Source organism: Stigmatopora nigra, chromosome 9 (genome assembly GCF_051989575.1).
Source record: "Stigmatopora nigra isolate UIUO_SnigA chromosome 9, RoL_Snig_1.1, whole genome shotgun sequence".
NCBI classification, from domain to species: domain Eukaryota; kingdom Metazoa; phylum Chordata; class Actinopteri; order Syngnathiformes; family Syngnathidae; genus Stigmatopora; species Stigmatopora nigra.
The window spans coordinates 977,692-1,002,433 of NC_135516.1; the positions used below are offsets into that span (position 1 = coordinate 977,692).

Here is a 24,742-nt window from a genome sequence, read left to right on the forward strand (position 1 = left end):
GGACACCCATGAAAAGTCGAAAAAAGATCTGGGATATGATGCTCACAGCACCTGGTATTCCCAAGCGGTCTCCCAAACAGGTACTTACCAGGCCCGAATCATGCATGGCTTCCGAGATTAGACGAGATCGGGCCTTGTCAGGGTGGTATGGCCATGAGCGGTACTGCGCGTGCTGATGGACACCCATGAAATGTCAAAAAAAGATCTGGGACATGATGCTCACAGCACCTGGTATTCCCAAGCGGTCTCCCAAACAGGTACTAACCAGGCCCGAACAATGCTTGGATTCCGAGGTCAGACGAGATAGGGCCTTTTCAGGGTGGTATGGCCGTGAGCGGTACTGCACCAGCAGATGGGCACCCATGAAATGTCGAAAAAAGATCTGGGACATGATGCTCACAGTACCTGGTATTCCCAAGCGGTCTCCCAAACAGGTACTAAACAGGCCCGAACAATGCTTGGCTTCCGAGATCGGACGAGATAGGGCCTTTTCAGGGTGCTATGGCCGTGAGCGGTAATGCTCCAGCAGATGGACACCCATGAAAAGTCGAAAAAAGATCTGGGATATGATGCTCACAGCACCTGGTATTCCCAAGCGGTCTCCCAAACAGGTACTTACCAGGCCCGAATCATGCATGGCTTCCGAGATTAGACGAGATCGGGCCTTGTCAGGGTGGTATGGCCATGAGCGGTACTGCGCGTGCTGATGGACACCCATGAAATGTCAAAAAAAGATCTGGGACATGATGCTCACAGCACCTGGTATTCCCAAGCGGTCTCCCAAACAGGTACTAACCAGGCCCGAACAATGCTTGGATTCCGAGGTCAGACGAGATAGGGCCTTTTCAGGGTGGTATGGCCGTGAGCGGTACTGCACCAGCAGATGGGCACCCATGAAATGTCGAAAAAAGATCTGGGACATGATGCTCACAGTACCTGGTATTCCCAAGCGGTCTCCCAAACAGGTACTAAACAGGCCCGAACAATGCTTGGCTTCCGAGATCGGACGAGATAGGGCCTTTTCAGGGTGCTATGGCCGTGAGCGGTAATGCTCCAGCAGATGGACACCCATGAAATGTTGAAAAAGAAGCGGGGCATGATGCTCACTGGACCTGGTATTCCCAAGCGGTCTCCCAAACAGGTACTAACAGGCCCAAACCATGCTTGGCTTCCGATATCAGACGAGATCGGGCCTTGTCAGGGTGGTATGGCCGTGAACGGTATCGTGCCTGCTAAAGGACACCCATGAAATGTCGAAAAAAAATCTGGGACATGTAGCTCACAGCACCAGGTATTCCCAAGCGGGCTCCCAAACAGATACTAACCAGGCCCGAATCATGCTTGGCTTCCGAGATCGGACAAGATCGGGCCTTTTCAGGGTAGTATGGCCGTGAGCGGTACTGCATTAGCAGATGGACACCCATGAAATGTCGAAAAAAGATCTGGGACATGATGCTCACAGCACCTGGTATTCCCAAGCGGTCTCCCAAACAGGTACTAACCAGCCCGAACAATAGTTGACTTCCGAGATCGGACGAGATCGGGCCTTTTCAGGGTGGTATGGCCGTGAGCGGTACTGCACTGGCAGATAGACACCCATAAAATGTCGAAAAAAATCCGGGGCATGATGCTCACAGCACCTGGTATTCCCAAGCGGTCTCCCAAACAGGTACTAACCGGGCCCGAACCATGCGTGGCTTCCGAGACCGGACGAGATCGGGCCTTTTCAGGGTGGTATGGCCGTAAGTGGTACTACGCCAGCAGATGGACACCCATGAAATGTCGAAAAAAAGATCTGGGACATGATGCTCACAGCAGCTGGTATTCCCAAGGGGTCTCCCAAACAGGTAATAACCAGGACCAAACCATGCTTGGCTTCCAAGATCGGACGAGATCGGGCCTTTTCAGGTTGGTATGGCCGTGAGCGGTACTGCACCAGCAGATGGGCACCCATGAAATGTCGAAAAAAGATCTGGGACATGATGCTCACAGTACCTGGTATTCCCAAGTGGTCTCCCAAACAGGTACTAACCAGGCCCGAACAATGCTTGGATTCCGAGATCAGACGAGATAGGGCCTTTTCAGGGTGGTCTGGCCGTGAGCGGTACTGCGCCAGCAGATGGACACCCATGAAATGTCGAAAAATGATCTGGGACATGATGCTCACAGCACCTGGTAACCCCAAGCGGTCTCCCAAAAAGGTACTACCCAGGCCCGAATCATGCTTGGCTTCCGAGATCAGACGAGATCGGGCCTTTTCAGGGTGGTATGGCCGTGAGCGGTACTGCACCAGCAGATGGGCACCCATGAAATGTCGAAAAAAGATCTGGGACATGATGCTCACAGTACCTGGTATTCCCAAGCGGTCTCCCAAACAGGTACTAAACAGGCCCGAACAATGCTTGGCTTCCGAGATCGGACGAGATAGGGCCTTTTCAGGGTGCTATGGCCGTGAGCGGTAATGCTCCAGCAGATGGACACCCATGAAAAGTCGAAAAAAGATCTGGGATATGATGCTCACAGCACCTGGTATTCCCAAGCGGTCTCCCAAACAGGTACTTACCAGGCCCGAATCATGCATGGCTTCCGAGATTAGACGAGATCGGGCCTTGTCAGGGTGGTATGGCCATGAGCGGTACTGCGCGTGCTGATGGACACCCATGAAATGTCAAAAAAAGATCTGGGACATGATGCTCACAGCACCTGGTATTCCCAAGCGGTCTCCCAAACAGGTACTAACCAGGCCCGAACAATGCTTGGATTCCGAGGTCAGACGAGATAGGGCCTTTTCAGGGTGGTATGGCCGTGAGCGGTACTGCACCAGCAGATGGGCACCCATGAAATGTCGAAAAAAGATCTGGGACATGATGCTCACAGTACCTGGTATTCCCAAGCGGTCTCCCAAACAGGTACTAAACAGGCCCGAACAATGCTTGGCTTCCGAGATCGGACGAGATAGGGCCTTTTCAGGGTGCTATGGCCGTGAGCGGTAATGCTCCAGCAGATGGACACCCATGAAAAGTCGAAAAAAGATCTGGGATATGATGCTCACAGCACCTGGTATTCCCAAGCGGTCTCCCAAACAGGTACTTACCAGGCCCGAATCATGCATGGCTTCCGAGATTAGACGAAATCGGGCCTTGTCAGGGTGGTATGGCCATGAGCGGTACTGCGCGTGCTGATGGACACCCATGAAATGTCAAAAAAAGATCTGGGACATGATGCTCACAGCACCTGGTATTCCCAAGCGGTCTCCCAAACAGGTACTAACCAGGCCCGAACAATGCTTGGATTCCGAGGTCAGACGAGATAGGGCCTTTTCAGGGTGGTATGGCCGTGAGCGGTACTGCACCAGCAGATGGGCACCCATGAAATGTCGAAAAAAGATCTGGGACATGATGCTCACAGTACCTGGTATTCCCAAGCGGTCTCCCAAACAGGTACTAAACAGGCCCGAACAATGCTTGGCTTCCGAGATCGGACGAGATAGGGCCTTTTCAGGGTGCTATGGCCGTGAGCGGTAATGCTCCAGCAGATGGACACCCATGAAATGTTGAAAAAGAAGCTGGGCATGATGCTCACTGGACCTGGTATTCCCAAGCGGTCTCCCAAACAGGTACTAACAGGCCCAAACCATGCTTGGCTTCCGATATCAGACGAGATCGGGCCTTGTCAGGGTGGTATGGCCGTGAACGGTATCGTGCCTGCTAAAGGACACCCATGAAATGTCGAAAAAAAATCTGGGACATGTAGCTCACAGCACCAGGTATTCCCAAGCGGGCTCCCAAACAGATACTAACCAGGCCCGAATCATGCTTGGCTTCCGAGATCGGACAAGATCGGGCCTTTTCAGGGTAGTATGGCCGTGAGCGGTACTGCATTAGCAGATGGACACCCATGAAATGTCGAAAAAAGATCTGGGACATGATGCTCACAGCACCTGGTATTCCCAAGCGGTCTCCCAAACAGGTACTAACCAGCCCGAACAATAGTTGACTTCCGAGATCGGACGAGATCGGGCCTTTTCAGGGTGGTATGGCCGTGAGCGGTACTGCACTGGCAGATAGACACCCATAAAATGTCGAAAAAAATCCGGGGCATGATGCTCACAGCACCTGGTATTCCCAAGCGGTCTCCCAAACAGGTACTAACCGGGCCCGAACCATGCGTGGCTTCCGAGACCGGACGAGATCGGGCCTTTTCAGGGTGGTATGGCCGTAAGTGGTACTACGCCAGCAGATGGACACCCATGAAATGTCGAAAAAAAGATCTGGGACATGATGCTCACAGCAGCTGGTATTCCCAAGCGATCTCCTAAACAGGTACTAACCAGGCCCGAACCATGCTTGGCTTCCGGGATTGGACGAGATCGGGCCTTTTCAGGGTGGTATGGCCGTGAGCGGTACTGTCCCAGCAGATGGACACCCATGAAATGTCGAAAAAAGATCTGGGACATGATGCTCACACCACCTGGTATTCCCAAGCGGTCTCCCAAACAGGTACTACGCAGGCCCGAATCATGCTTGTCTTCCGAGATCAGACGAGATCGGGCCTTTTCAGGGTTGTATGGCCGTGAGCGGTACTGCGCCAGGAGATGGACACCCATAAAATGTCGAAAAAGATCCGGGGCATGATGCTCACAGCACCTGGTATTCCCAAGCGGTCTCCCAAACATGTACTAAGCAGGCCCGAACCATGCTTGGCTTCCGAGATCGGTCAATATCGGGCCTTTTCAGGGTGGTAAGGCCGTGAGCGGTACTGCAGTAGCAGATGGACACCCATAAAATGTCGAAAAAGATGCGGGGTATGATGCTCACAAAACCTGGTATTCCCAAGCGGTCTCCCAAACAGGTACTAACCAGGCCCGAACCATGCTTGACTTCCGAGATCGGACGAGATCAGGCCTTTTCAGGGTGGTATGGCAGTGAGGCGTAATGCCCCAGCAGATGGACACCCATGAAATGTCGAAAAAAGATCTGGGGCATGATGCTCACAGTACCTGGTATTCCCAAGCGGTTTCCCAAACAGGTTCTACAAAGGCCCGAACCATGCTTGGCTTCCAAGATCAGATGAGATCGGGCCTTTTCAGGGTGGTATGGCCGTGAGCAGTACTGTACTAGGAGATGGACACCCATGAAATGTCGAAAAAAGATCTGGGACATGATGCTCACCGTACCTGGTATTCCCAAGCGTTCTCCCAAACAGGTACTAACCAGGCCCGAACAATGCTTGGATTCCGAGATCAGACGAGATAGGGCCTTTTCAGGGTTGTCTGGCCGTGAGCGGTACTGCGCCAGCAGATGGACACCCATGAAATGTCAAAAAAATCTGGGACATGATGCTCACAGCACCTGGTATACCCAAGCGGTCTCCCAAACGGGTACTAACCAGGCCCGAACCATGCTTGGATACCGAGAACGGACGAGATAGGGCCTTTTCAGGGTGGTCTGGCCGTGAGCGGTACTGCGCCAGCAGATGGACACCCATGAAATGTCGAAAAATGATCTGGGACATGATGCCCACAGCACATGGTATTCCCAAGCAGTCTCCCAAACAGGTACTAACCAGGCCCGAACCATGCTTGGCTTCCGAGATCGGGCGAGGTCGGGCCTTTTCAGGGTGGTATGGCCGTGAGCGGTACTGCACCAGCAGATGGGCACCCATGAAATGTCGAAAAAAGATCTGGGACATGATGCTCACAGTACCTGGTATTCCCCAAGCAGTCTCCCAAACAGGTACTACCCAGGCACGAATCATGCTTGGCTTCCGAGATTAGACGAGATCGGGCCTTTTCAGGGTGGTCTGGCCATGAGCGGTACTGCGCCAGCAGATGGACACCCATGAAAAGTCGAAAAAAGATCTGGGATATGATGCTCACAGCACCTGGTATTCCCAAGCGGTCTCCCAAACAGGTACTTACCAGGCCCGAATCATGCATGGCTTCCGAGATTAGACGAGATCGGGCCTTGTCAGGGTGGTATGGCCATGAGCGGTACTGCGCGTGCTGATGGACACCCATGAAATGTCAAAAAAAGATCTGGGACATGATGCTCACAGCACCTGGTATTCCCAAGCGGTCTCCCAAACAGGTACTAACCAGGCCCGAACAATGCTTGGATTCCGAGGTCAGACGAGATAGGGCCTTTTCAGGGTGGTATGGCCGTGAGCGGTACTGCACCAGCAGATGGGCACCCATGAAATGTCGAAAAAAGATCTGGGACATGATGCTCACAGTACCTGGTATTCCCAAGCGGTCTCCCAAACAGGTACTAAACAGGCCCGAACAATGCTTGGCTTCCGAGATCGGACGAGATAGGGCCTTTTCAGGGTGCTATGGCCGTGAGCGGTAATGCTCCAGCAGATGGACACCCATGAAAAGTCGAAAAAAGATCTGGGATATGATGCTCACAGCACCTGGTATTCCCAAGCGGTCTCCCAAACAGGTACTTACCAGGCCCGAATCATGCATGGCTTCCGAGATTAGACGAAATCGGGCCTTGTCAGGGTGGTATGGCCATGAGCGGTACTGCGCGTGCTGATGGACACCCATGAAATGTCAAAAAAAGATCTGGGACATGATGCTCACAGCACCTGGTATTCCCAAGCGGTCTCCCAAACAGGTACTAACCAGGCCCGAACAATGCTTGGATTCCGAGGTCAGACGAGATAGGGCCTTTTCAGGGTGGTATGGCCGTGAGCGGTACTGCACCAGCAGATGGGCACCCATGAAATGTCGAAAAAAGATCTGGGACATGATGCTCACAGTACCTGGTATTCCCAAGCGGTCTCCCAAACAGGTACTAAACAGGCCCGAACAATGCTTGGCTTCCGAGATCGGACGAGATAGGGCCTTTTCAGGGTGCTATGGCCGTGAGCGGTAATGCTCCAGCAGATGGACACCCATGAAATGTTGAAAAAGAAGCTGGGCATGATGCTCACTGGACCTGGTATTCCCAAGCGGTCTCCCAAACAGGTACTAACAGGCCCAAACCATGCTTGGCTTCCGATATCAGACGAGATCGGGCCTTGTCAGGGTGGTATGGCCGTGAACGGTATCGTGCCTGCTAAAGGACACCCATGAAATGTCGAAAAAAAATCTGGGACATGTAGCTCACAGCACCAGGTATTCCCAAGCGGGCTCCCAAACAGATACTAACCAGGCCCGAATCATGCTTGGCTTCCGAGATCGGACAAGATCGGGCCTTTTCAGGGTAGTATGGCCGTGAGCGGTACTGCATTAGCAGATGGACACCCATGAAATGTCGAAAAAAGATCTGGGACATGATGCTCACAGCACCTGGTATTCCCAAGCGGTCTCCCAAACAGGTACTAACCAGCCCGAACAATAGTTGACTTCCGAGATCGGACGAGATCGGGCCTTTTCAGGGTGGTATGGCCGTGAGCGGTACTGCACTGGCAGATAGACACCCATAAAATGTCGAAAAAAATCCGGGGCATGATGCTCACAGCACCTGGTATTCCCAAGCGGTCTCCCAAACAGGTACTAACCGGGCCCGAACCATGCGTGGCTTCCGAGACCGGACGAGATCGGGCCTTTTCAGGGTGGTATGGCCGTAAGTGGTACTACGCCAGCAGATGGACACCCATGAAATGTCGAAAAAAAGATCTGGGACATGATGCTCACAGCAGCTGGTATTCCCAAGCGATCTCCTAAACAGGTACTAACCAGGCCCGAACCATGCTTGGCTTCCGGGATTGGACGAGATCGGGCCTTTTCAGGGTGGTATAGCCGTGAGCGGTACTGTCCCAGCAGATGGACACCCATGAAATGTCGAAAAAAGATCTGGGACATGATGCTCACACCACCTGGTATTCCCAAGCGGTCTCCCAAACAGGTACTACGCAGGCCCGAATCATGCTTGTCTTCCGAGATCAGACGAGATCGGGCCTTTTCAGGGTTGTATGGCCGTGAGCGGTACTGCGCCAGGAGATGGACACCCATAAAATGTCGAAAAAGATCCGGGGCATGATGCTCACAGCACCTGGTATTCCCAAGCGGTCTCCCAAACATGTACTAAGCAGGCCCGAACCATGCTTGGCTTCCGAGATCGGTCAATATCGGGCCTTTTCAGGGTGGTAAGGCCGTGAGCGGTACTGCAGTAGCAGATGGACACCCATAAAATGTCGAAAAAGATGCGGGGTATGATGCTCACAAAACCTGGTATTCCCAAGCGGTCTCCCAAACAGGTACTAACCAGGCCCGAACCATGCTTGACTTCCGAGATCGGACGAGATCAGGCCTTTTCAGGGTGGTATGGCAGTGAGGCGTAACGCCCCAGCAGATGGACACCCATGAAATGTCGAAAAAAGATCTGGGGCATGATGCTCACAGTACCTGGTATTCCCAAGCGGTTTCCCAAACAGGTTCTACAAAGGCCCGAACCATGCTTGGCTTCCAAGATCAGATGAGATCGGGCCTTTTCAGGGTGGTATGGCCGTGAGCAGTACTGTACTAGGAGATGGACACCCATGAAATGTCGAAAAAAGATCTGGGACATGATGCTCACCGTACCTGGTATTCCCAAGCGTTCTCCCAAACAGGTACTAACCAGGCCCGAACAATGCTTGGATTCCGAGATCAGACGAGATAGGGCCTTTTCAGGGTTGTCTGGCCGTGAGCGGTACTGCGCCAGCAGATGGACACCCATGAAATGTCAAAAAAATCTGGGACATGATGCTCACAGCACCTGGTATACCCAAGCGGTCTCCCAAACGGGTACTAACCAGGCCCGAACCATGCTTGGATACCGAGAACGGACGAGATAGGGCCTTTTCAGGGTGGTCTGGCCGTGAGCGGTACTGCGCCAGCAGATGGACACCCATGAAATGTCGAAAAATGATCTGGGACATGATGCCCACAGCACCTGGTATTCCCAAGCAGTCTCCCAAACAGGTACTAACCAGGCCCGAACCATGCTTGGCTTCCGAGATCGGGCGAGGTCGGGCCTTTTCAGGGTGGTATGGCCGTGAGCGGTACTGCACCAGCAGATGGGCACCCATGAAATGTCGAAAAAAGATCTGGGACATGATGCTCACAGTACCTGGTATTCCCCAAGCAGTCTCCCAAACAGGTACTACCCAGGCACGAATCATGCTTGGCTTCCGAGATTAGACGAGATCGGGCCTTTTCAGGGTGGTCTGGCCATGAGCGGTACTGCGCCAGCAGATGGACACCCATGAAAAGTCGAAAAAAGATCTGGGATATGATGCTCACAGCACCTGGTATTCCCAAGCGGTCTCCCAAACAGGTACTTACCAGGCCCGAATCATGCATGGCTTCCGAGATTAGACGAGATCGGGCCTTGTCAGGGTGGTATGGCCATGAGCGGTACTGCGCGTGCTGATGGACACCCATGAAATGTCAAAAAAAGATCTGGGACATGATGCTCACAGCACCTGGTATTCCCAAGCGGTCTCCCAAACAGGTACTAACCAGGCCCGAACAATGCTTGGATTCCGAGGTCAGACGAGATAGGGCCTTTTCAGGGTGGTATGGCCGTGAGCGGTACTGCACCAGCAGATGGGCACCCATGAAATGTCGAAAAAAGATCTGGGACATGATGCTCACAGTACCTGGTATTCCCAAGCGGTCTCCCAAACAGGTACTAAACAGGCCCGAACAATGCTTGGCTTCCGAGATCGGACGAGATAGGGCCTTTTCAGGGTGCTATGGCCGTGAGCGGTAATGCTCCAGCAGATGGACACCCATGAAAAGTCGAAAAAAGATCTGGGATATGATGCTCACAGCACCTGGTATTCCCAAGCGGTCTCCCAAACAGGTACTTACCAGGCCCGAATCATGCATGGCTTCCGAGATTAGACGAGATCGGGCCTTGTCAGGGTGGTATGGCCGTGAGCGGTACTGCACCAGCAGATGGGCACCCATGAAATGTCGAAAAAAGATCTGGGACATGATGCTCACAGTACCTGGTATTCCCAAGCGGTCTCCCAAACAGGTACTAAACAGGCCCGAACAATGCTTGGCTTCCGAGATCGGACGAGATAGGGCCTTTTCAGGGTGCTATGGCCGTGAGCGGTAATGCTCCAGCAGATGGACACCCATGAAATGTTGAAAAAGAAGCGGGGCATGATGCTCACTGGACCTGGTATTCCCAAGCGGTCTCCCAAACAGGTACTAACAGGCCCAAACCATGCTTGGCTTCCGATATCAGACGAGATCGGGCCTTGTCAGGGTGGTATGGCCGTGAACGGTATTGTGCCTGCTAAAGGACACCCATGAAATGTCGAAAAAAAATCTGGGACATGTAGCTCACAGCACCAGGTATTCCCAAGCGGGCTCCCAAACAGATACTAACCAGGCCCGAATCATGCTTGGCTTCCGAGATCGGACAAGATCGGGCCTTTTCAGGGTAGTATGGCCGTGAGCGGTACTGCATTAGCAGATGGACACCCATGAAATGTCGAAAAAAGATCTGGGACATGATGCTCACAGCACCTGGTATTCCCAAGCGGTCTCCCAAACAGGTACTAACCAGCCCGAACAATAGTTGACTTCCGAGATCGGACGAGATCGGGCCTTTTCAGGGTGGTATGGCCGTGAGCGGTACTGCACTGGCAGATAGACACCCATAAAATGTCGAAAAAAATCCGGGGCATGATGCTCACAGCACCTGGTATTCCCAAGCGGTCTCCCAAACAGGTACTAACCGGGCCCGAACCATGCGTGGCTTCCGAGACCGGACGAGATCGGGCCTTTTCAGGGTGGTATGGCCGTAAGTGGTACTGCGCCAGCAGATGGACACCCATGAAATGTCGAAAAAAAGATCTGGGACATGATGCGCACAGCAGCTGGTATTCCCAAGGGGTCTCCCAAACAGGTAATAACCAGGACCAAACCATGCTTGGCTTCCAAGATCGGACGAGATCGGGCCTTTTCAGGTTGGTATGGCCGTGAGCGGTACTGCACCAGCAGATGGGCACCCATGAAATGTCGAAAAAAGATCTGGGACATGATGCTCACAGTACCTGGTATTCCCAAGTGGTCTCCCAAACAGGTACTAACCAGGCCCGAACAATGCTTGGATTCCGAGATCAGACGAGATAGGGCCTTTTCAGGGTGGTCTGGCCGTGAGCGGTACTGCGCCAGCAGATGGACACCCATGAAATGTCGAAAAATGATCTGGGACATGATGCTCACAGCACCTGGTAACCCCAAGCGGTCTCCCAAAAAGGTACTACCCAGGCCCGAATCATGCTTGGCTTCCGAGATCAGACGAGATCGGGCCTTTTCAGGGTTGTATGGCCGTGAGCGGTACTATGCCAGGAGATGGACACCCATAAAATGTCGAAAAAGATCCGGGGCATGATGCTCACAGCACCTGGTATTCTCAAGCGGTCTCCAAAACATGTACTAAGCAGGCCCGAACAATGCTTGGATTTCGAAATCAGGCGAGATAGGGCCTTTTCAGGGTGGTCTGGCCGTGAGCGGTACTGCGCCAGCAGATGGACACCCATGAAATGTCGAAAAATGATCTGGGACATGATGCTCACAGCACCTGGTATTCCCAAGCAGTCTCCCAAACAGGTACTAACCAGGCCCGAACCATGCTTGGCTTCCGAGATCGGACGAGATCGGGCCTTTTCAGGGTGGTATGGCCGTGAGCGGTACTCCACTGGCAGATGGACACCCATAAAATGTCGAAAAAGATCCGGGGCATGATGCTCACAGCACCTGGTATTCCCAAGCGGTCTCCCAAACATGTACTAAGCAGGCCCGAACCATGCTTGGCTTCCGAGATCGGTCAAGATCGGGCCTTTTCAGGGTGTTAAGGCCGTGAGCGGTACTGCAGTAGCAGATGGACACCCATAAAATGTCGAAAAAGATGCGGGGCATGATGCTCACAAAACCTGGTATTCCCAAGCGGTCTCCCAAACAGGTACTAACCAGGCCCGAACCATGCTTGACTTCCGAGATCGGACGAGATCAGGCCTTTTCAGGGTGGTATGGCAGTGAGGCGTAATGCCCCAGCAGATGGACACCCATGAAATGTCGAAAAAAGATCTGGGGCATGATGCTCACAGTACCTGGTATTCCCAAGCGGTCTCCCAAACAGGTACTATCCAGGCCCGAACCATGCTTGGCTTCCGAGATCAGATGAGATCGGGCCTTTTCAGGGTGGTATGGCCGTGAGCAGTACTGTACTAGGAGATGGACACCCATGAAATGTCGAAAAAAGATCTGGGACATGATGCTCACCGTACCTGGTATTCCCAAGCGTTCTCCCAAACAGGTACTACCCAGGCCCGAATCATGCTTGGCTACCGAGATCAGACGAGATCGGGCCTTTTCAGGGTAGTATGGCCGTGAGCGGTACTGCATTAGCAGATGGACACCCATGAAATGTCGAAAAAAGATCTGGGACATGATGCTCCCAGCACCTGGTATTCCCAAGCGGTCTTCCAAACAGGTACTAACCAGGCCCGAACAATGCTTGGCTTCCGAGATCGGACGAGATCGGGCCTTTTCAGGGTTGATATGGCCGTGAGCGGTACAGTACCAGCACATGGACACCCATGAAATGTCGAAAAAAGATCTGGGACATGAGGCTCACAGCACCTGGTATTCCCAAGCGGTCTCCCAAACAGGTACTAACCAGGCCCGAACAATAGTTGACTTCCGAGATCGGACGAGATCGGGCCTTTTCAGGGTGGTATGGCCGTGAGCGGTACTGCACTGGCAGATGGACACCCATAAAATGTCGAAAAAAATCCGGGGCATGATGCTCACAGCACCTGGTATTCCCAAGGGGTCTCCCAAACAGGTACTAACCAGGACCGAACCATGCTTGGCTTCCGAGACCGGACGAGATCGGGCCTTTTCAGGGTGGTATGGCCGTAAGTGGTACTGCGCCAGCAGATGGACACCCATGAAATGTCGAAAAAAAGATCTGGGACATGATGCGCACAGCACCTGGTATTCCCAAGGGGTCTCCCAAACAGGTACTAACCAGGACCGAACCATGCTTGGCTTCCGAGATCGGACGAGATCGGGCCTTTTCAGGTTGGTATGGCCGTGAGCGGTACTGCACGAGCAGATGGGCACCCATGAAATGTCGAAAAAAGATCTGGGACATGATGCTCACAGTACCTGGTATTCCCAAGTGGTCTCCCAAACAGGTTCTACCAAGGCCCGAACCATGCTTGGCTTCCAAGATCAGATGAGATCAGGCCTTTTCAGGGTGGTATGGCCGTGAGCAGTACTGTACTAGGAGATGGACACCCATGAAATGTCGAAAAAAGATCTGGGACATGACGCTCACCGTACCTGGTATTCCCAAGCGTTCTCCCAAACAGGTACTAACCAGGCCCGAACAATGCTTGGATTCCGAGATCAGACGAGATAGGGCCTTTTCAGGGTTGTCTGGCCGTGAGCGGTACTGCGCCAGCAGATGGACACCCATGAAATGTCAAAAAAATATGGGACATGATGCTCACAGCACCTGGTATACCCAAGCGGTCTCCCAAACGGGTACTAACCAGGCCCGAACCATGCGTGGCTTCCGAGACCGGACGAGATCGGGCCTTTTCAGGGTGGTATGGCCGTAAGTGGTACTGCGCCAGCAGATGGACACCCATGAAATGTCGAAAAAAATCCGGGGCATGATGCTCACAGCACCTGGTATTCCCAAGCGGTCTCCCAAACAGGTACTAACAGGCCCAAACCATGCTTGGCTTACGATATCAGACGAGATCGGGCCTTGTCAGGGTGGTATGGCCGTGAACGGTATCGTGCCTGCTAAAGGACACCCATGAAATGTCGAAAAAAAATCTGGGACATGTAGCTCACAGCACCAGGTATTCCCAAGCGGGCTCCCAAACAGATACTAACCAGGCCCGAATCATGCTTGGCTTCCGAGATCGGACAAGATCGGGCCTTTTCAGGGTAGTATGGCCGTGAGCGGTACTGCATTAGCAGATGGACACCCATGAAATGTCGAAAAAAGATCTGGGACATGATGCTCACAGCACCTGGTATTCCCAAGCGGTCTCCCAAACAGGTACTAACCAGCCCGAACAATAGTTGACTTCCGAGATCGGACGAGATCGGGCCTTTTCAGGGTGGTATGGCCGTGAGCGGTACTGCACTGGCAGATGGACACCCATAAAATGTCGAAAAAAATCCGGGGCATGATGCTCACAGCACCTGGTATTCCCAAGCGGTCTCCCAAACAGGTACTAACCGGGCCCGAACCATGCGTGGCTTCCGAGACCGGACGAGATCGGGCCTTTTCAGGGTGGTATGGCCGTAAGTGGTACTGCGCCAGCAGATGGACACCCATGAAATGTCGAAAAAAAGATCTGGGACATGATGCTCACAGCAGCTGGTATTCCCAAGGGGTCTCCCAAACAGGTAATAACCAGGACCAAACCATGCTTGGCTTCCAAGATCGGACGAGATCGGGCCTTTTCAGGTTGGTATGGCCGTGAGCGGTACTGCACCAGCAGATGGGCACCCATGAAATGTCGAAAAAAGATCTGGGACATGATGCTCACAGTACCTGGTATTCCCAAGTGGTCTCCCAAACAGGTACTAACCAGGCCCGAACAATGCTTGGATTCCGAGATCAGACGAGATAGGGCCTTTTCAGGGTGGTCTGGCCGTGAGCGGTACTGCGCCAGCAGATGGACACCCATGAAATGTCGAAAAATGATCTGGGACATGATGCTCACAGCACCTGGTAACCCCAAGCGGTCTCCCAAACAGGTACTAACCAGGCGCGAACAATAGTTGGCTTCCGAGATCGGACGAGATCGGGCCTTTTCAGGGTGGTTTGGCCGTGAGCGGTACTGCACTGGTGGATGGACACCCATAGAATGTCGAAAAAAATCCGGGGCATGATGCTCACAGCACCTGGTATTCCCAAGCGGTCTCCCAGACAGGTACTAACCAGGCCCCAACCATGCTTGGTTTCCGAGATCGGACGAGATCGGGCCTTTTCAGGTTGGTATGGCCGTGAGCGGTACTGCACCAGCAGATGGGCACCCATGAAATGTCGAAAAAAGATCTGGGACATGATGCTCACAGTACCTGGTATTCCCAAGTGGTCTCCCAAACAGGTACTAACCAGGCCCGAACAATGCTTGGATTCCGAGATCAGGCGAGATAGGGCCTTTTCAGGGTGGTCTGGCCGTGAGCGGTACTGCGCCAGCAGATGGACACCCATGAAATGTCGAAAAAGATCCGGGGCATGATGCTCACAGCACCTGGTATTCCCAAGCGGTCTCCAAAACAGGTACGAACCAGGCCCGCCCGAACCAGGCTTGGCTTCCGAGATCGGACGAGATCGGGCCTTTTCACGGTGGTATGACCGGGTGCGGTACTGCGCCAGCAGATGGACACCCATGAAATGTCGAAAAAGACGCGGGGCATGATGCTCACAGCACCTGGTATTCCCAAGCGGTCTCCCAAATAGGTACTAACCAGGCCCGAACAATGCTTGGGTTCCGAAATCAGGCGAGATAGGGCCTTTTCAGGGTGGTCTGGCCGTGAGCGGTACTGCGCCAGCAGATGGACACCCATGAAATGTTGAAAAATGATCTGGGACATGATGCTCACAGCACCTGGTATTCCAAAGCAGTCTCCCAAACAGGTACTAACCAGGCCCGAACCATGCTTGGCTTCCAAGATCGGACGAGATCGGGCCTTTTCAGGGTGGTATGGCCGTGAGCGGTACTCCACTGGCAGATGGACACCCATAAAATGTCGAAAAAGATCCGGGGCATGATGCTCACAGCACCTGGTATTCCCAAGCGGTCTCCCAAACATGTACTAAGCAGGCCCGAACCATGCTTGGCTTCCGAGATCGGTCAAGATCGGGCCTCTTCAGGGTGGTAAGGCCGTGAGCGGTACTGCAGTAGCAGATGGACACCCATAAAATGTCGAAAAAGATGCGGGGCATGATGCTCACAAAACCTGGTATTCCCAAGCGGTCTCCCAAACAGGTACTAACCAGGCCCGAACCATGCTTGACTTCCGAGATCGAACGAGATCAGGCCTTTTCAGGGTGGTATGGCAGTGAGGCGTAATGCCCCAGCAGATGGACACCCATGAAATGTCGAAAAAAGATCTGGGGCATGATGCTCACAGTACCTGGTATTCCCAAGCAGTCTCCCAAACAGGTACTACCCAGGCCCGAACCATGCTTGGCTTCCGAGATCAGATGAGATCGGGCCTTTTCAGGGTGGTATGGCCGTGAGCAGTACTGTACTAGGAGATGGACACCCATGAAATGTCGAAAAAAGATCTGGGACATGATGCTCCCAGCACCTGGTATTCCCAAGCGGTCTTCCAAACAGGTACTAACCAGGCCCGAACAATGCTTGGATTCCGAAATCAGGCGAGATAGGGCCTTTTCAGGGTGGTCTGGCCGTGAGCGGTACTGCGCCAGCAGATGGACACCCATGAAATGTCGAAAAATGATCTGGGACATGATGCTCACAGCACCTGGTATTCCCAAGCAGTCTCCCAAACAGGTACTAACCAGGCCCGAACCATGCTTGGCTTCCGAGATCGGACGAGATCGGGCCTTTTCAGGGTGGTATGGCCGTGAGCGGTACTCCACTGGCAGATGGACACCCATAAAATGTCGAAAAAGATCCGGGGCATGATGCTCACAGCACCTGGTATTCCCAAGCGGTCTCCCAAACATGTACTAAGCAGGCCCGAACCATGCTTGGCTTCCGAGATCGGTCAAGATCGGGCCTTTTCAGGGTGGTAAGGCCGTGAGCGGTACTGCAGTAGCAGATGGACACCCATAAAATGTCGAAAAAGATGCGGGGCATGATGCTCACAAAACCTGGTATTCCCAAGCGGTCTCCCAGACAGGTACTAACCAGGCCCGAACCATGCTTAACTTCCGAGATCAGACGAGATCAGGCCTTTTCAGGGTGGTATGGCAGTGAGGCGTAATGCCCCAGCAGATGGACACCCATGAAATGTCGAAAAAAGATCTGGGGCACGATGCTCACAGTACCTGGTATTCCCAAGCGGTCTCCCAAACAGGTACTACCCAGGCCCGAACCATGCTTGGCTTCCGAGATCAGATGAGATCGGGCCTTTTCAGGGTGGTATGGCCGTGAGCAGTACTGTACTAGGAGATGGACACCCATGAAATGTCGAAAAAAGATCTGGGACATGATGCTCACCGTACCTGGTATTCCCAAGCGTTCTCCCAAACAGGTACTACCCAGGCCCGAATCATGCTTGGCTTCCGAGATCAGACGAGATCGGGCCTTTTCAGGGTAGTATGGCCGTGAGCGGTACTGCATTAGCAGATGGACACCCATGAAATGTCGAAAAAAGATCTGGGACATGATGCTCCCAGCACCTGGTATTCCCAAGCGGTCTTCCAAACAGGTACTAACCAGGCCCGAACAATGCTTGGCTTCCGAGATCGGACGAGATCGGGCCTTTTCAGGGTTGATATGGCCGTGAGCGGTACAGTACCAGCACATGGACACCCATGAAATGTCGAAAAAAGATCTGGGACATGAGGCTCACAGCACCTGGTATTCCCAAGCGGTCTCCCAAACAGGTACTAACCAGGCCCGAACAATAGTTGACTTCCGAGATCGGACGAGATCGGGCCTTTTCAGGGTGGTATGGCCGTGAGCGGTACTGCACTGGCAGATGGACACCCAAAAAATGTCGAAAAAAATCCGGGGCATGATGCTCACAGCACCTGGTATTCCCAAGCGGTCTCCCAAACAGGTACTAACCAGGCCCGAACCATGCGTGGCTCCCGAGACCGGACGAGATCGGGCCTTTTCAGGGTGGTATGGCCGTAAGTGGTACTGCGCCAGCAGATGGACACCCATGAAATGTCGAAAAAAAGATCTGGGACATGATGCCCACAGCACCTGGTATTCCCAAGGGGTCTCCCAAACAGGTACTAACCAGGACCGAACCATGCTTGGCTTCCGAGATCGGACGAGATAGGGCCTTTTCAGGGTGCTATGGCCGTGAGCGGTAATGCTCCAGCAGATGGACACCCATGAAATGTTGAAAAAGAAGCGGGGCATGATGCTCACTGGACCTGGTATTCCCAAGCGGTCTCCCAAACAGGTACTAACAGGCCCAAACCATGCTTGGCTTCCGATATCAGACGAGATCGGGCCTTGTCAGGGTGGTATGGCCGTGAACGGTATCGTGCCTGCTAAAGGACACCCATGAAATGTCGTAAAAAAATCTGGGACATGTAGCTCACAGCACCAGGTATTCCCAAGCGGGCTCCCAAACAGATACTAACCAGGCCCGAATCATGCTTGGCTTCCGAGATCGGACAAGATCGGGCCTTTTCAGGGTAGTATGGCCGTGAGCGGTACTGCATTAGCAGATGGACACCCATGAAATGTCGAAAAAAGATCTGGGACATGATGCTCACAGCACCTGGCATTCCCAAGCGGTCTCCCAAACAGGTACTAACCAGCCCGAACAATAGTTGACTTCCGAGATCGAACGAGATCGGGCCTTTTCAGGGTGGTATGGCCGTGAGCGGTACTGCACTGGCAGATGGACACCCATAAAATGTCGAAAAAAATCCGGGGCATGATGCTCACAGCACCTGTTATTCCCAAGCGGTCTCCCAAACAGGTACTAACCGGGCCCGAACCATGCGTGGCTTCCGAGACCGGACGAGATCCGGCCTTTTCAGGGTGGTATGGCCGTAAGTGGTACTGCGCCAGCAGATGGACACCCATGAAATGTCGAAAAAAAGATCTGGGACATGATGCTCACAGCAGCTGGTATTCCCAAGGGGTCTCCCAAACAGGTAATAACCAGGACCAAACCATGCTTGGCTTCCAAGATCGGACGAGATCAGGCCTTTTCAGGTTGGTATGGCCGTGAGCGGTACTGCACCAGCAGATGGGCACCCATGAAATGTCGAAAAAAGATCTGGGACATGATGCTCACAGTACCTGGTATTCCCAAGTGGTCTCCCAAACAGGTACTAACCAGGCCCGAACAATGCTTGGATTCCGAGATCAGACAAGATAGGGCCTTTTCAGGGTGGTCTGGCCGTGAGCGGTACTGCGCCAGCAGATGGACACCCATGAAATGTCGAAAAATGATCTGGGACATGATGCTCACAGCACCTGGTAACCCCAAGCGGTCTCCCAAACAGGTACTAACCAGGCGCGAACAATAGTTGGCTTCCGAGATCGGACGAGATCGGGCCTTTTCAGGGTGGTTTGGCCGTGAGCGGTACTGCACTGGTGGATGGACACCCATAGAATGTCGAAAAAAATCCGGGGCATGATGCTCACAGCACCTGGTATTCCCAAGCGGTCTCCCAGACAGGTACTAACCAGGCCCGAACCATGCTTGGTTTCCGAGATCGGACGAGATCGGGCCTTTTCAGGTTGGTATGGCCGTGAGCGGTACTGCACCAGCAGATGGGCACCCATGAAATGTCGAAAAAAGATCTGGGACATGATGCTCACAGTACCTGGTATTCCCAAGTGGTCTCCCAAACAGGTACTAACCAGGCCCGAACAATGCTTGGATTCCGAGATCAGACGAGATAGGGCCTTTTCAGGGTGGTATGGCCGTGAGCAGTACTACGCTAGGAGATGGACACCCATAAAATGTCGAAAAAGATCCGGGGCATGATGCTCACAGCACCTGGTATTCCCAAGCGGTCTCCAAAACAGGTACGAACCAGGCCCGCCCGAACCAGGCTTGGCTTCCGAGATCGGACGAGATCGGGCCTTTTCACGGTGGTATGACCGGGTGCGGTACTGCGCCAGCAGATGGACACCCATGAAATGTCGAAAAAGATGCGGGGCATGATGCTCACAGCACCTGGTATTCCCAAGCGGTCTCCCAAATGGGTACTAACCAGGCCCGAACAATGCTTGGGTTCCGAAATCAGGCGAGATAGGGCCTTTTCAGGGTGGTCTGGCCGTGAGCGGTACTGCGCCAGCAGATGGACACCCATGAAATGTCGAAAAATGATCTGGGACATGATGCTCACAGCACCTGGTATTCCCAAGCAGTCTCCCAAACAGGTACTAACCAGGCCCGAACCATGCTTGGCTTCCGAGATCGGGCCTTTTCAGGGTGGTATGGCCGTGAGCGGTACTCCACTGGCAGATGGACACCCATAAAATGTCGAAAAAGATCCGGGGCATGATGCTCACAGCACCTGGTATTCCCAAGCGGTCTCCCAAACATGTACTAAGCAGGCCCGAACCATGCTTGGCTTCCGAGATCGGTCAAGATCGGGCCTTTTCAGGGTGGTAAGGCCGTGAGCGGTACTGCAGTAGCAGATGGACACCCATAAAATGTCGAAAAAGATGCGGGGCATGATGCTCACAAAACCTGGTATTCCCAAGCGGTCTCCCAAACAGGAACTAACCAGGCCCGAACCATGCTTGACTTCCGAGATCGGACGAGATCAGGCCTTTTCAGGGTGGTATGGCAGTGAGGCGTAATGCCCCAGCAGATGGACACCCATGAAATGTCGAAAAAAGATCTGGGGCATGATGCTCACAGTACCTGGTATTCCCAAGCGGTCTCCCAAACAGGTACTACCCAGGCCCAAACCATGCTTGGCTTCCGAGATCAGATGAGATCGGGCCTTTTCAGGGTGGTATGGCCGTGAGCAGTACTGTACTAGGAGATGGACACCCATGAAATGTCGAAAAAAGATCTGGGACATGATGCTCACCGTACCTGGTATTCCCAAGCGTTCTCCCAAACAGGTACTACCCAGGCCCGAATCATGCTTGGCTACCGAGATCAGACGAGATCGGGCCTTTTCAGGGTAGTATGGCCGTGAGCGGTACTGCATTAGCAGATGGACACCCATGAAATGTCGAAAAAAGATCTGGGACATGATGCTCCCAGCACCTGGTATTCCCAAGCGGTCTTCCAAACAGGTACTAACCAGGCCCGAACAATGCTTGGCTTCCGAGATCGGACGAGATCGGGCCTTTTCAGGGTTGATATGGCCGTGAGCGGTACAGTACCAGCACATGGACACCCATGAAATGTCGAAAAAAGATCTGGGACATGAGGCTCACAGCACCTGGTATTCCCAAGCGGTCTCCCAAACAGGTACTAACCAGGCCCGAACAATAGTTGACTTCCGAGATCGGACGAGATCGGGCCTTTTCAGGGTGGTATGGCCGTGAGCGGTACTGCACTGGCAGATGGACACCCATAAAATGTCGAAAAAAATCCGGGGCATGATGCTCACAGCACCTGGTATTCCCAAGCGGTCTCCCAAACAGGTACTAACCAGGCCCGAACCATGCGTGGCTTCCGAGACCGGACGAGATCGGGCCTTTTCAGGGTGGTATGGCCGTAAGTGGTACTGCGCCAGCAGATGGACACCCATGAAATGTCGAAAAAAAGATCTGGGACATGATGCCCACAGCACCTGGTATTCCCAAGGGGTCTCCCAAACAGGTACTAACCAGGACCGAACCATGCTTGGCTTCCGAGATCGGACGAGATCGGGCCTTTTCAGGTTGGTATGGCCGTGAGCGGTACTGCACCAGCAGATGGGCACCCATGAAATGTCGAAAAAAGATCTGGGACATGATGCTCACAGTACCTGGTATTCCCAAGTGGTCTCCCAAACAGGTTCTACCAAGGCCCGAACCATGCTTGGCTTCCAAGATCAGATGAGATCAGGCCTTTTCAGGGTGGTATGGCCGTGAGCAGTACTGTACTAGGAGATGGACACCCATGAAATGTCGAAAAAAGATCTGGGACATGATGCTCACCGTACCTGGTATTCCCAAGCGTTCTCCCAAACAGGTACTAACCAGGCCCGAACAATGCTTGGATTCCGAGATCAGACGAGATAGGGCCTTTTCAGGGTTGTCTGGCCGTGAGCGGTACTGCGCCAGCAGATGGACACCCATGAAATGTCAAAAAAATCTGGGACATGATGCTCACAGCACCTGGTATACCCAAGCGGTCTCCCAAACGGGTACTAACCAGGCCCGAACCATGCGTGGCTTCCGAGACCGGACGAGATCGGGCCTTTTCAGGGTGGTATGGCCGTAAGTGGTACTGCGCCAGCAGATGGACACCCATGAAATGTCGAAAAAAATCCGGGGCATGATGCTCACAGCACCTGGTATTCCCAAGCGGTCTCCCAAACAGGTACTAACAGGCCCAAACCATGCTTGGCTTCCGATATCAGACGAGATCGGGCCTTGTCAGGGTGGTATGGCCGTGAACGGTATCGTGCCTGCTAAAGGACACCCATGAAATGTCGAAAAAAAATCTGGGACATGTAGCTCACAGCACCAGGTATTCCCAAGCGGGCTCCCAAACAGATACTAACCAGGCCCGAATCATGCTTGGCTTCCGAGATCGGACAAGATCGGGCCTTTTCAGGGTAGTATGGCCGTGAGCGGTACTGCATTAGCAGATGGACACCCATGAAATGTCGAAAAAAGATCTGGGACATGATGCTCACAGCACCTGGTATTCCCAAGCGGTCTCCCAAACAGGTACTAACCAGCCCGAACAATAGTTGACTTCCGAGATCGGACGAGATCGGGCCTTTTCAGGGTGGTATGGCCGTGAGCGGTACTGCACTGGCAGATGGACACCCATAAAATGTCGAAAAAAATCCGGGGCATGATGCTCACAGCACCTGGTATTCCCAAGCGGTCTCCCAAACAGGTACTAACCGGGCCCGAACCATGCGTGGCTTCCGAGACCGGACGAGATCGGGCCTTTTCAGGGTGGTATGGCCGTAAGTGGTACTGCGCCAGCAGATGGACACCCATGAAATGTCGAAAAAAAGATCTGGGACATGATGCTCACAGCAGCTGGTATTCCCAAGGGGTCTCCCAAACAGGTAATAACCAGGACCAAACCATGCTTGGCTTCCAAGATCGGACGAGATCGGGCCTTTTCAGGTTGGTATGGCCGTGAGCGGTACTGCACCAGCAGATGGGCACCCATGAAATGTCGAAAAAAGATCTGGGACATGATGCTCACAGTACCTGGTATTCCCAAGTGGTCTCCCAAACAGGTACTAACCAGGCCCGAACAATGCTTGGATTCCGAGATCAGACGAGATAGGGCCTTTTCAGGGTGGTCTGGCCGTGAGCGGTACTGCGCCAGCAGATGGACACCCATGAAATGTCGAAAAATGATCTGGGACATGATGCTCACAGCACCTGGTAACCCCAAGCGGTCTCCCAAAAAGGTACTACCCAGGCCCGAATCATGCTTGGCTTCCGAGATCAGACGAGATCGGGCCTTTTCAGGGTTGTATGGCCGTGAGCGGTACTATGCCAGGAGATGGACACCCATAAAATGTCGAAAAAGATCCGGGGCATGATGCTCACAGCACCTGGTATTCTCAAGCGGTCTCCAAAACATGTACTAAGTAGGCCCGAACAATGCTTGGATTTCGAAATCAGGCGAGATAGGGCCTTTTCAGGGTGGTCTGGCCGTGAGCGGTACTGCGCCAGCAGATGGACACCCATGAAATGTCGAAAAATGATCTGGGACATGATGCTCACAGCACCTGGTATTCCCAAGCAGTCTCCCAAACAGGTACTAACCAGGCCCGAACCATGCTTGGCTTCCGAGATCGGACGAGATCGGGCCTTTTCAGGGTGGTATGGCCGTGAGCGGTACTCCACTGGCAGATGGACACCCATAAAATGTCGAAAAAGATCCGGGGCATGATGCTCACAGCACCTGGTATTCCCAAGCGGTCTCCCAAACATGTACTAAGCAGGCCCGAACCATGCTTGGCTTCCAAGATCGGTCAAGATCGGGCCTTTTCAGGGTGTTAAGGCCGTGAGCGGTACTGCAGTAGCAGATGGACACCCATAAAATGTCGAAAAAGATGCGGGGCATGATGCTCACAAAACCTGGTATTCCCAAGCGGTCTCCCAAACAGGTACTAACCAGGCCCGAACCATGCTTGACTTCCGAGATCGGACGAGATCAGGCCTTTTCAGGGTGGTATGGCAGTGAGGCGTAATGCCCCAGCAGATGGACACCCATGAAATGTCGAAAAAAGATCTGGGGCATGATGCTCACAGTACCTGGTATTCCCAAGCGGTCTCCCAAACAGGTACTATCCAGGCCCGAACCATGCTTGGCTTCCGAGATCAGATGAGATCGGGCCTTTTCAGGGTGGTATGGCCGTGAGCAGTACTGTACTAGGAGATGGACACCCATGAAATGTCGAAAAAAGATCTGGGACATGATGCTCACCGTACCTGGTATTCCCAAGCGTTCTCCCAAACAGTTACTACCCAGGCCCGAATCATGCTTGGCTACCGAGATCAGACGAGATCGGGCCTTTTCAGGGTAGTATGGCCGTGAGCGGTACTGCATTAGCAGATGGACACCCATGAAATGTCGAAAAAAGATCTGGGACATGATGCTCCCAGCACCTGGTATTCCCAAGCGGTCTTCCAAACAGGTACTAACCAGGCCCGAACAATGCTTGGCTTCCGAGATCGGACGAGATCGGGCCTTTTCAGGGTTGATATGGCCGTGAGCGGTACAGTACCAGCACATGGACACCCATGAAATGTCGAAAAAAGATCTGGGACATGAGGCTCACAGCACCTGGTATTCCCAAGCGGTCTCCCAAACAGGTACTAACCAGGCCCGAACAATAGTTGACTTCCGAGATCGGACGAGATCGGGCCTTTTCAGGGTGGTATGGCCGTGAGCGGTACTGCACTGGCAGATGGACACCCA

At 53.2% G+C, this 24,742-nt stretch overlaps 102 pseudogenes; all 102 read right to left on the bottom strand.

Moving 5' to 3' along the window:
• Window positions 1-39: 39 nt before the first annotated feature.
• LOC144202433 (5S ribosomal RNA) lies at window positions 40-159 on the bottom strand (annotated as a pseudogene).
• Window positions 160-216: 57 nt separating this feature from the next.
• On the bottom strand, window positions 217-336 carry LOC144202230 (5S ribosomal RNA; annotated as a pseudogene).
• Window positions 337-570: 234 nt separating this feature from the next.
• Window positions 571-690, bottom strand: LOC144202434 (5S ribosomal RNA; annotated as a pseudogene).
• Window positions 691-747: 57 nt separating this feature from the next.
• Window positions 748-867, bottom strand: LOC144202232 (5S ribosomal RNA; annotated as a pseudogene).
• A 409-nt stretch (window positions 868-1,276) lies between these two features.
• LOC144202347 (5S ribosomal RNA) lies at window positions 1,277-1,396 on the bottom strand (annotated as a pseudogene).
• Window positions 1,397-1,453: 57 nt separating this feature from the next.
• Window positions 1,454-1,572, bottom strand: LOC144202321 (5S ribosomal RNA; annotated as a pseudogene).
• Window positions 1,573-1,628: 56 nt separating this feature from the next.
• Window positions 1,629-1,748, bottom strand: LOC144202263 (5S ribosomal RNA; annotated as a pseudogene).
• A 58-nt stretch (window positions 1,749-1,806) lies between these two features.
• Window positions 1,807-1,926, bottom strand: LOC144202383 (5S ribosomal RNA; annotated as a pseudogene).
• A 57-nt stretch (window positions 1,927-1,983) lies between these two features.
• Window positions 1,984-2,103, bottom strand: LOC144202335 (5S ribosomal RNA; annotated as a pseudogene).
• Window positions 2,104-2,160: 57 nt separating this feature from the next.
• On the bottom strand, window positions 2,161-2,280 carry LOC144202294 (5S ribosomal RNA; annotated as a pseudogene).
• A 234-nt stretch (window positions 2,281-2,514) lies between these two features.
• Window positions 2,515-2,634, bottom strand: LOC144202435 (5S ribosomal RNA; annotated as a pseudogene).
• A 57-nt stretch (window positions 2,635-2,691) lies between these two features.
• Window positions 2,692-2,811, bottom strand: LOC144202233 (5S ribosomal RNA; annotated as a pseudogene).
• Window positions 2,812-3,045: 234 nt separating this feature from the next.
• On the bottom strand, window positions 3,046-3,165 carry LOC144202379 (5S ribosomal RNA; annotated as a pseudogene).
• A 57-nt stretch (window positions 3,166-3,222) lies between these two features.
• LOC144202234 (5S ribosomal RNA) lies at window positions 3,223-3,342 on the bottom strand (annotated as a pseudogene).
• A 409-nt stretch (window positions 3,343-3,751) lies between these two features.
• LOC144202349 (5S ribosomal RNA) lies at window positions 3,752-3,871 on the bottom strand (annotated as a pseudogene).
• Window positions 3,872-3,928: 57 nt separating this feature from the next.
• On the bottom strand, window positions 3,929-4,047 carry LOC144202322 (5S ribosomal RNA; annotated as a pseudogene).
• Window positions 4,048-4,103: 56 nt separating this feature from the next.
• LOC144202264 (5S ribosomal RNA) lies at window positions 4,104-4,223 on the bottom strand (annotated as a pseudogene).
• Window positions 4,224-4,458: 235 nt separating this feature from the next.
• Window positions 4,459-4,578, bottom strand: LOC144202396 (5S ribosomal RNA; annotated as a pseudogene).
• Window positions 4,579-4,810: 232 nt separating this feature from the next.
• Window positions 4,811-4,930, bottom strand: LOC144202306 (5S ribosomal RNA; annotated as a pseudogene).
• A 409-nt stretch (window positions 4,931-5,339) lies between these two features.
• Window positions 5,340-5,459, bottom strand: LOC144202414 (5S ribosomal RNA; annotated as a pseudogene).
• Window positions 5,460-5,516: 57 nt separating this feature from the next.
• On the bottom strand, window positions 5,517-5,636 carry LOC144202374 (5S ribosomal RNA; annotated as a pseudogene).
• Window positions 5,637-5,871: 235 nt separating this feature from the next.
• On the bottom strand, window positions 5,872-5,991 carry LOC144202436 (5S ribosomal RNA; annotated as a pseudogene).
• Window positions 5,992-6,048: 57 nt separating this feature from the next.
• Window positions 6,049-6,168, bottom strand: LOC144202235 (5S ribosomal RNA; annotated as a pseudogene).
• A 234-nt stretch (window positions 6,169-6,402) lies between these two features.
• Window positions 6,403-6,522, bottom strand: LOC144202380 (5S ribosomal RNA; annotated as a pseudogene).
• A 57-nt stretch (window positions 6,523-6,579) lies between these two features.
• LOC144202236 (5S ribosomal RNA) lies at window positions 6,580-6,699 on the bottom strand (annotated as a pseudogene).
• A 409-nt stretch (window positions 6,700-7,108) lies between these two features.
• On the bottom strand, window positions 7,109-7,228 carry LOC144202351 (5S ribosomal RNA; annotated as a pseudogene).
• A 57-nt stretch (window positions 7,229-7,285) lies between these two features.
• Window positions 7,286-7,404, bottom strand: LOC144202323 (5S ribosomal RNA; annotated as a pseudogene).
• A 56-nt stretch (window positions 7,405-7,460) lies between these two features.
• On the bottom strand, window positions 7,461-7,580 carry LOC144202265 (5S ribosomal RNA; annotated as a pseudogene).
• A 235-nt stretch (window positions 7,581-7,815) lies between these two features.
• On the bottom strand, window positions 7,816-7,935 carry LOC144202400 (5S ribosomal RNA; annotated as a pseudogene).
• A 232-nt stretch (window positions 7,936-8,167) lies between these two features.
• On the bottom strand, window positions 8,168-8,287 carry LOC144202307 (5S ribosomal RNA; annotated as a pseudogene).
• A 409-nt stretch (window positions 8,288-8,696) lies between these two features.
• On the bottom strand, window positions 8,697-8,816 carry LOC144202415 (5S ribosomal RNA; annotated as a pseudogene).
• A 57-nt stretch (window positions 8,817-8,873) lies between these two features.
• Window positions 8,874-8,993, bottom strand: LOC144202255 (5S ribosomal RNA; annotated as a pseudogene).
• A 235-nt stretch (window positions 8,994-9,228) lies between these two features.
• LOC144202437 (5S ribosomal RNA) lies at window positions 9,229-9,348 on the bottom strand (annotated as a pseudogene).
• Window positions 9,349-9,405: 57 nt separating this feature from the next.
• Window positions 9,406-9,525, bottom strand: LOC144202237 (5S ribosomal RNA; annotated as a pseudogene).
• A 234-nt stretch (window positions 9,526-9,759) lies between these two features.
• Window positions 9,760-9,879, bottom strand: LOC144202404 (5S ribosomal RNA; annotated as a pseudogene).
• Window positions 9,880-10,288: 409 nt separating this feature from the next.
• Window positions 10,289-10,408, bottom strand: LOC144202352 (5S ribosomal RNA; annotated as a pseudogene).
• A 57-nt stretch (window positions 10,409-10,465) lies between these two features.
• On the bottom strand, window positions 10,466-10,584 carry LOC144202325 (5S ribosomal RNA; annotated as a pseudogene).
• A 56-nt stretch (window positions 10,585-10,640) lies between these two features.
• Window positions 10,641-10,760, bottom strand: LOC144202267 (5S ribosomal RNA; annotated as a pseudogene).
• A 235-nt stretch (window positions 10,761-10,995) lies between these two features.
• On the bottom strand, window positions 10,996-11,115 carry LOC144202337 (5S ribosomal RNA; annotated as a pseudogene).
• Window positions 11,116-11,172: 57 nt separating this feature from the next.
• LOC144202418 (5S ribosomal RNA) lies at window positions 11,173-11,292 on the bottom strand (annotated as a pseudogene).
• Window positions 11,293-11,525: 233 nt separating this feature from the next.
• Window positions 11,526-11,645, bottom strand: LOC144202266 (5S ribosomal RNA; annotated as a pseudogene).
• A 232-nt stretch (window positions 11,646-11,877) lies between these two features.
• Window positions 11,878-11,997, bottom strand: LOC144202308 (5S ribosomal RNA; annotated as a pseudogene).
• A 57-nt stretch (window positions 11,998-12,054) lies between these two features.
• On the bottom strand, window positions 12,055-12,174 carry LOC144202242 (5S ribosomal RNA; annotated as a pseudogene).
• Window positions 12,175-12,231: 57 nt separating this feature from the next.
• On the bottom strand, window positions 12,232-12,351 carry LOC144202461 (5S ribosomal RNA; annotated as a pseudogene).
• Window positions 12,352-12,408: 57 nt separating this feature from the next.
• On the bottom strand, window positions 12,409-12,529 carry LOC144202287 (5S ribosomal RNA; annotated as a pseudogene).
• Window positions 12,530-12,586: 57 nt separating this feature from the next.
• Window positions 12,587-12,706, bottom strand: LOC144202470 (5S ribosomal RNA; annotated as a pseudogene).
• Window positions 12,707-12,762: 56 nt separating this feature from the next.
• LOC144202495 (5S ribosomal RNA) lies at window positions 12,763-12,882 on the bottom strand (annotated as a pseudogene).
• A 58-nt stretch (window positions 12,883-12,940) lies between these two features.
• LOC144202474 (5S ribosomal RNA) lies at window positions 12,941-13,060 on the bottom strand (annotated as a pseudogene).
• A 57-nt stretch (window positions 13,061-13,117) lies between these two features.
• On the bottom strand, window positions 13,118-13,237 carry LOC144202421 (5S ribosomal RNA; annotated as a pseudogene).
• Window positions 13,238-13,469: 232 nt separating this feature from the next.
• On the bottom strand, window positions 13,470-13,589 carry LOC144202367 (5S ribosomal RNA; annotated as a pseudogene).
• Window positions 13,590-13,645: 56 nt separating this feature from the next.
• Window positions 13,646-13,764, bottom strand: LOC144202445 (5S ribosomal RNA; annotated as a pseudogene).
• A 57-nt stretch (window positions 13,765-13,821) lies between these two features.
• Window positions 13,822-13,941, bottom strand: LOC144202353 (5S ribosomal RNA; annotated as a pseudogene).
• A 57-nt stretch (window positions 13,942-13,998) lies between these two features.
• LOC144202326 (5S ribosomal RNA) lies at window positions 13,999-14,117 on the bottom strand (annotated as a pseudogene).
• A 56-nt stretch (window positions 14,118-14,173) lies between these two features.
• On the bottom strand, window positions 14,174-14,293 carry LOC144202268 (5S ribosomal RNA; annotated as a pseudogene).
• Window positions 14,294-14,351: 58 nt separating this feature from the next.
• On the bottom strand, window positions 14,352-14,471 carry LOC144202384 (5S ribosomal RNA; annotated as a pseudogene).
• Window positions 14,472-14,528: 57 nt separating this feature from the next.
• LOC144202338 (5S ribosomal RNA) lies at window positions 14,529-14,648 on the bottom strand (annotated as a pseudogene).
• A 233-nt stretch (window positions 14,649-14,881) lies between these two features.
• LOC144202458 (5S ribosomal RNA) lies at window positions 14,882-15,001 on the bottom strand (annotated as a pseudogene).
• Window positions 15,002-15,058: 57 nt separating this feature from the next.
• Window positions 15,059-15,178, bottom strand: LOC144202425 (5S ribosomal RNA; annotated as a pseudogene).
• A 236-nt stretch (window positions 15,179-15,414) lies between these two features.
• LOC144202452 (5S ribosomal RNA) lies at window positions 15,415-15,534 on the bottom strand (annotated as a pseudogene).
• A 57-nt stretch (window positions 15,535-15,591) lies between these two features.
• On the bottom strand, window positions 15,592-15,711 carry LOC144202492 (5S ribosomal RNA; annotated as a pseudogene).
• Window positions 15,712-15,767: 56 nt separating this feature from the next.
• On the bottom strand, window positions 15,768-15,887 carry LOC144202444 (5S ribosomal RNA; annotated as a pseudogene).
• A 56-nt stretch (window positions 15,888-15,943) lies between these two features.
• On the bottom strand, window positions 15,944-16,063 carry LOC144202358 (5S ribosomal RNA; annotated as a pseudogene).
• A 57-nt stretch (window positions 16,064-16,120) lies between these two features.
• Window positions 16,121-16,240, bottom strand: LOC144202382 (5S ribosomal RNA; annotated as a pseudogene).
• A 234-nt stretch (window positions 16,241-16,474) lies between these two features.
• On the bottom strand, window positions 16,475-16,594 carry LOC144202277 (5S ribosomal RNA; annotated as a pseudogene).
• A 56-nt stretch (window positions 16,595-16,650) lies between these two features.
• Window positions 16,651-16,770, bottom strand: LOC144202389 (5S ribosomal RNA; annotated as a pseudogene).
• A 56-nt stretch (window positions 16,771-16,826) lies between these two features.
• LOC144202283 (5S ribosomal RNA) lies at window positions 16,827-16,946 on the bottom strand (annotated as a pseudogene).
• Window positions 16,947-17,003: 57 nt separating this feature from the next.
• Window positions 17,004-17,123, bottom strand: LOC144202497 (5S ribosomal RNA; annotated as a pseudogene).
• A 57-nt stretch (window positions 17,124-17,180) lies between these two features.
• Window positions 17,181-17,300, bottom strand: LOC144202411 (5S ribosomal RNA; annotated as a pseudogene).
• A 57-nt stretch (window positions 17,301-17,357) lies between these two features.
• Window positions 17,358-17,478, bottom strand: LOC144202288 (5S ribosomal RNA; annotated as a pseudogene).
• Window positions 17,479-17,535: 57 nt separating this feature from the next.
• On the bottom strand, window positions 17,536-17,655 carry LOC144202471 (5S ribosomal RNA; annotated as a pseudogene).
• A 56-nt stretch (window positions 17,656-17,711) lies between these two features.
• LOC144202295 (5S ribosomal RNA) lies at window positions 17,712-17,831 on the bottom strand (annotated as a pseudogene).
• Window positions 17,832-17,889: 58 nt separating this feature from the next.
• Window positions 17,890-18,009, bottom strand: LOC144202362 (5S ribosomal RNA; annotated as a pseudogene).
• A 232-nt stretch (window positions 18,010-18,241) lies between these two features.
• On the bottom strand, window positions 18,242-18,361 carry LOC144202354 (5S ribosomal RNA; annotated as a pseudogene).
• Window positions 18,362-18,418: 57 nt separating this feature from the next.
• LOC144202403 (5S ribosomal RNA) lies at window positions 18,419-18,537 on the bottom strand (annotated as a pseudogene).
• A 56-nt stretch (window positions 18,538-18,593) lies between these two features.
• On the bottom strand, window positions 18,594-18,713 carry LOC144202455 (5S ribosomal RNA; annotated as a pseudogene).
• A 58-nt stretch (window positions 18,714-18,771) lies between these two features.
• LOC144202447 (5S ribosomal RNA) lies at window positions 18,772-18,891 on the bottom strand (annotated as a pseudogene).
• Window positions 18,892-18,948: 57 nt separating this feature from the next.
• On the bottom strand, window positions 18,949-19,068 carry LOC144202427 (5S ribosomal RNA; annotated as a pseudogene).
• Window positions 19,069-19,301: 233 nt separating this feature from the next.
• Window positions 19,302-19,421, bottom strand: LOC144202342 (5S ribosomal RNA; annotated as a pseudogene).
• A 57-nt stretch (window positions 19,422-19,478) lies between these two features.
• On the bottom strand, window positions 19,479-19,598 carry LOC144202251 (5S ribosomal RNA; annotated as a pseudogene).
• Window positions 19,599-20,011: 413 nt separating this feature from the next.
• LOC144202426 (5S ribosomal RNA) lies at window positions 20,012-20,121 on the bottom strand (annotated as a pseudogene).
• A 56-nt stretch (window positions 20,122-20,177) lies between these two features.
• Window positions 20,178-20,297, bottom strand: LOC144202390 (5S ribosomal RNA; annotated as a pseudogene).
• Window positions 20,298-20,353: 56 nt separating this feature from the next.
• On the bottom strand, window positions 20,354-20,473 carry LOC144202439 (5S ribosomal RNA; annotated as a pseudogene).
• Window positions 20,474-20,530: 57 nt separating this feature from the next.
• Window positions 20,531-20,650, bottom strand: LOC144202477 (5S ribosomal RNA; annotated as a pseudogene).
• A 57-nt stretch (window positions 20,651-20,707) lies between these two features.
• Window positions 20,708-20,827, bottom strand: LOC144202462 (5S ribosomal RNA; annotated as a pseudogene).
• A 57-nt stretch (window positions 20,828-20,884) lies between these two features.
• Window positions 20,885-21,005, bottom strand: LOC144202290 (5S ribosomal RNA; annotated as a pseudogene).
• Window positions 21,006-21,062: 57 nt separating this feature from the next.
• On the bottom strand, window positions 21,063-21,182 carry LOC144202472 (5S ribosomal RNA; annotated as a pseudogene).
• Window positions 21,183-21,238: 56 nt separating this feature from the next.
• LOC144202248 (5S ribosomal RNA) lies at window positions 21,239-21,358 on the bottom strand (annotated as a pseudogene).
• A 58-nt stretch (window positions 21,359-21,416) lies between these two features.
• On the bottom strand, window positions 21,417-21,536 carry LOC144202428 (5S ribosomal RNA; annotated as a pseudogene).
• A 57-nt stretch (window positions 21,537-21,593) lies between these two features.
• Window positions 21,594-21,713, bottom strand: LOC144202422 (5S ribosomal RNA; annotated as a pseudogene).
• A 232-nt stretch (window positions 21,714-21,945) lies between these two features.
• Window positions 21,946-22,065, bottom strand: LOC144202368 (5S ribosomal RNA; annotated as a pseudogene).
• A 56-nt stretch (window positions 22,066-22,121) lies between these two features.
• On the bottom strand, window positions 22,122-22,240 carry LOC144202314 (5S ribosomal RNA; annotated as a pseudogene).
• Window positions 22,241-22,297: 57 nt separating this feature from the next.
• LOC144202355 (5S ribosomal RNA) lies at window positions 22,298-22,417 on the bottom strand (annotated as a pseudogene).
• A 57-nt stretch (window positions 22,418-22,474) lies between these two features.
• On the bottom strand, window positions 22,475-22,593 carry LOC144202327 (5S ribosomal RNA; annotated as a pseudogene).
• Window positions 22,594-22,649: 56 nt separating this feature from the next.
• Window positions 22,650-22,769, bottom strand: LOC144202269 (5S ribosomal RNA; annotated as a pseudogene).
• A 58-nt stretch (window positions 22,770-22,827) lies between these two features.
• LOC144202385 (5S ribosomal RNA) lies at window positions 22,828-22,947 on the bottom strand (annotated as a pseudogene).
• Window positions 22,948-23,004: 57 nt separating this feature from the next.
• LOC144202339 (5S ribosomal RNA) lies at window positions 23,005-23,124 on the bottom strand (annotated as a pseudogene).
• Window positions 23,125-23,181: 57 nt separating this feature from the next.
• Window positions 23,182-23,301, bottom strand: LOC144202419 (5S ribosomal RNA; annotated as a pseudogene).
• A 233-nt stretch (window positions 23,302-23,534) lies between these two features.
• On the bottom strand, window positions 23,535-23,654 carry LOC144202289 (5S ribosomal RNA; annotated as a pseudogene).
• Window positions 23,655-23,886: 232 nt separating this feature from the next.
• Window positions 23,887-24,006, bottom strand: LOC144202309 (5S ribosomal RNA; annotated as a pseudogene).
• A 57-nt stretch (window positions 24,007-24,063) lies between these two features.
• Window positions 24,064-24,183, bottom strand: LOC144202254 (5S ribosomal RNA; annotated as a pseudogene).
• Window positions 24,184-24,417: 234 nt separating this feature from the next.
• LOC144202291 (5S ribosomal RNA) lies at window positions 24,418-24,538 on the bottom strand (annotated as a pseudogene).
• A 57-nt stretch (window positions 24,539-24,595) lies between these two features.
• Window positions 24,596-24,715, bottom strand: LOC144202473 (5S ribosomal RNA; annotated as a pseudogene).
• Between the last annotated feature and the right edge of the window lie 27 nt (window positions 24,716-24,742).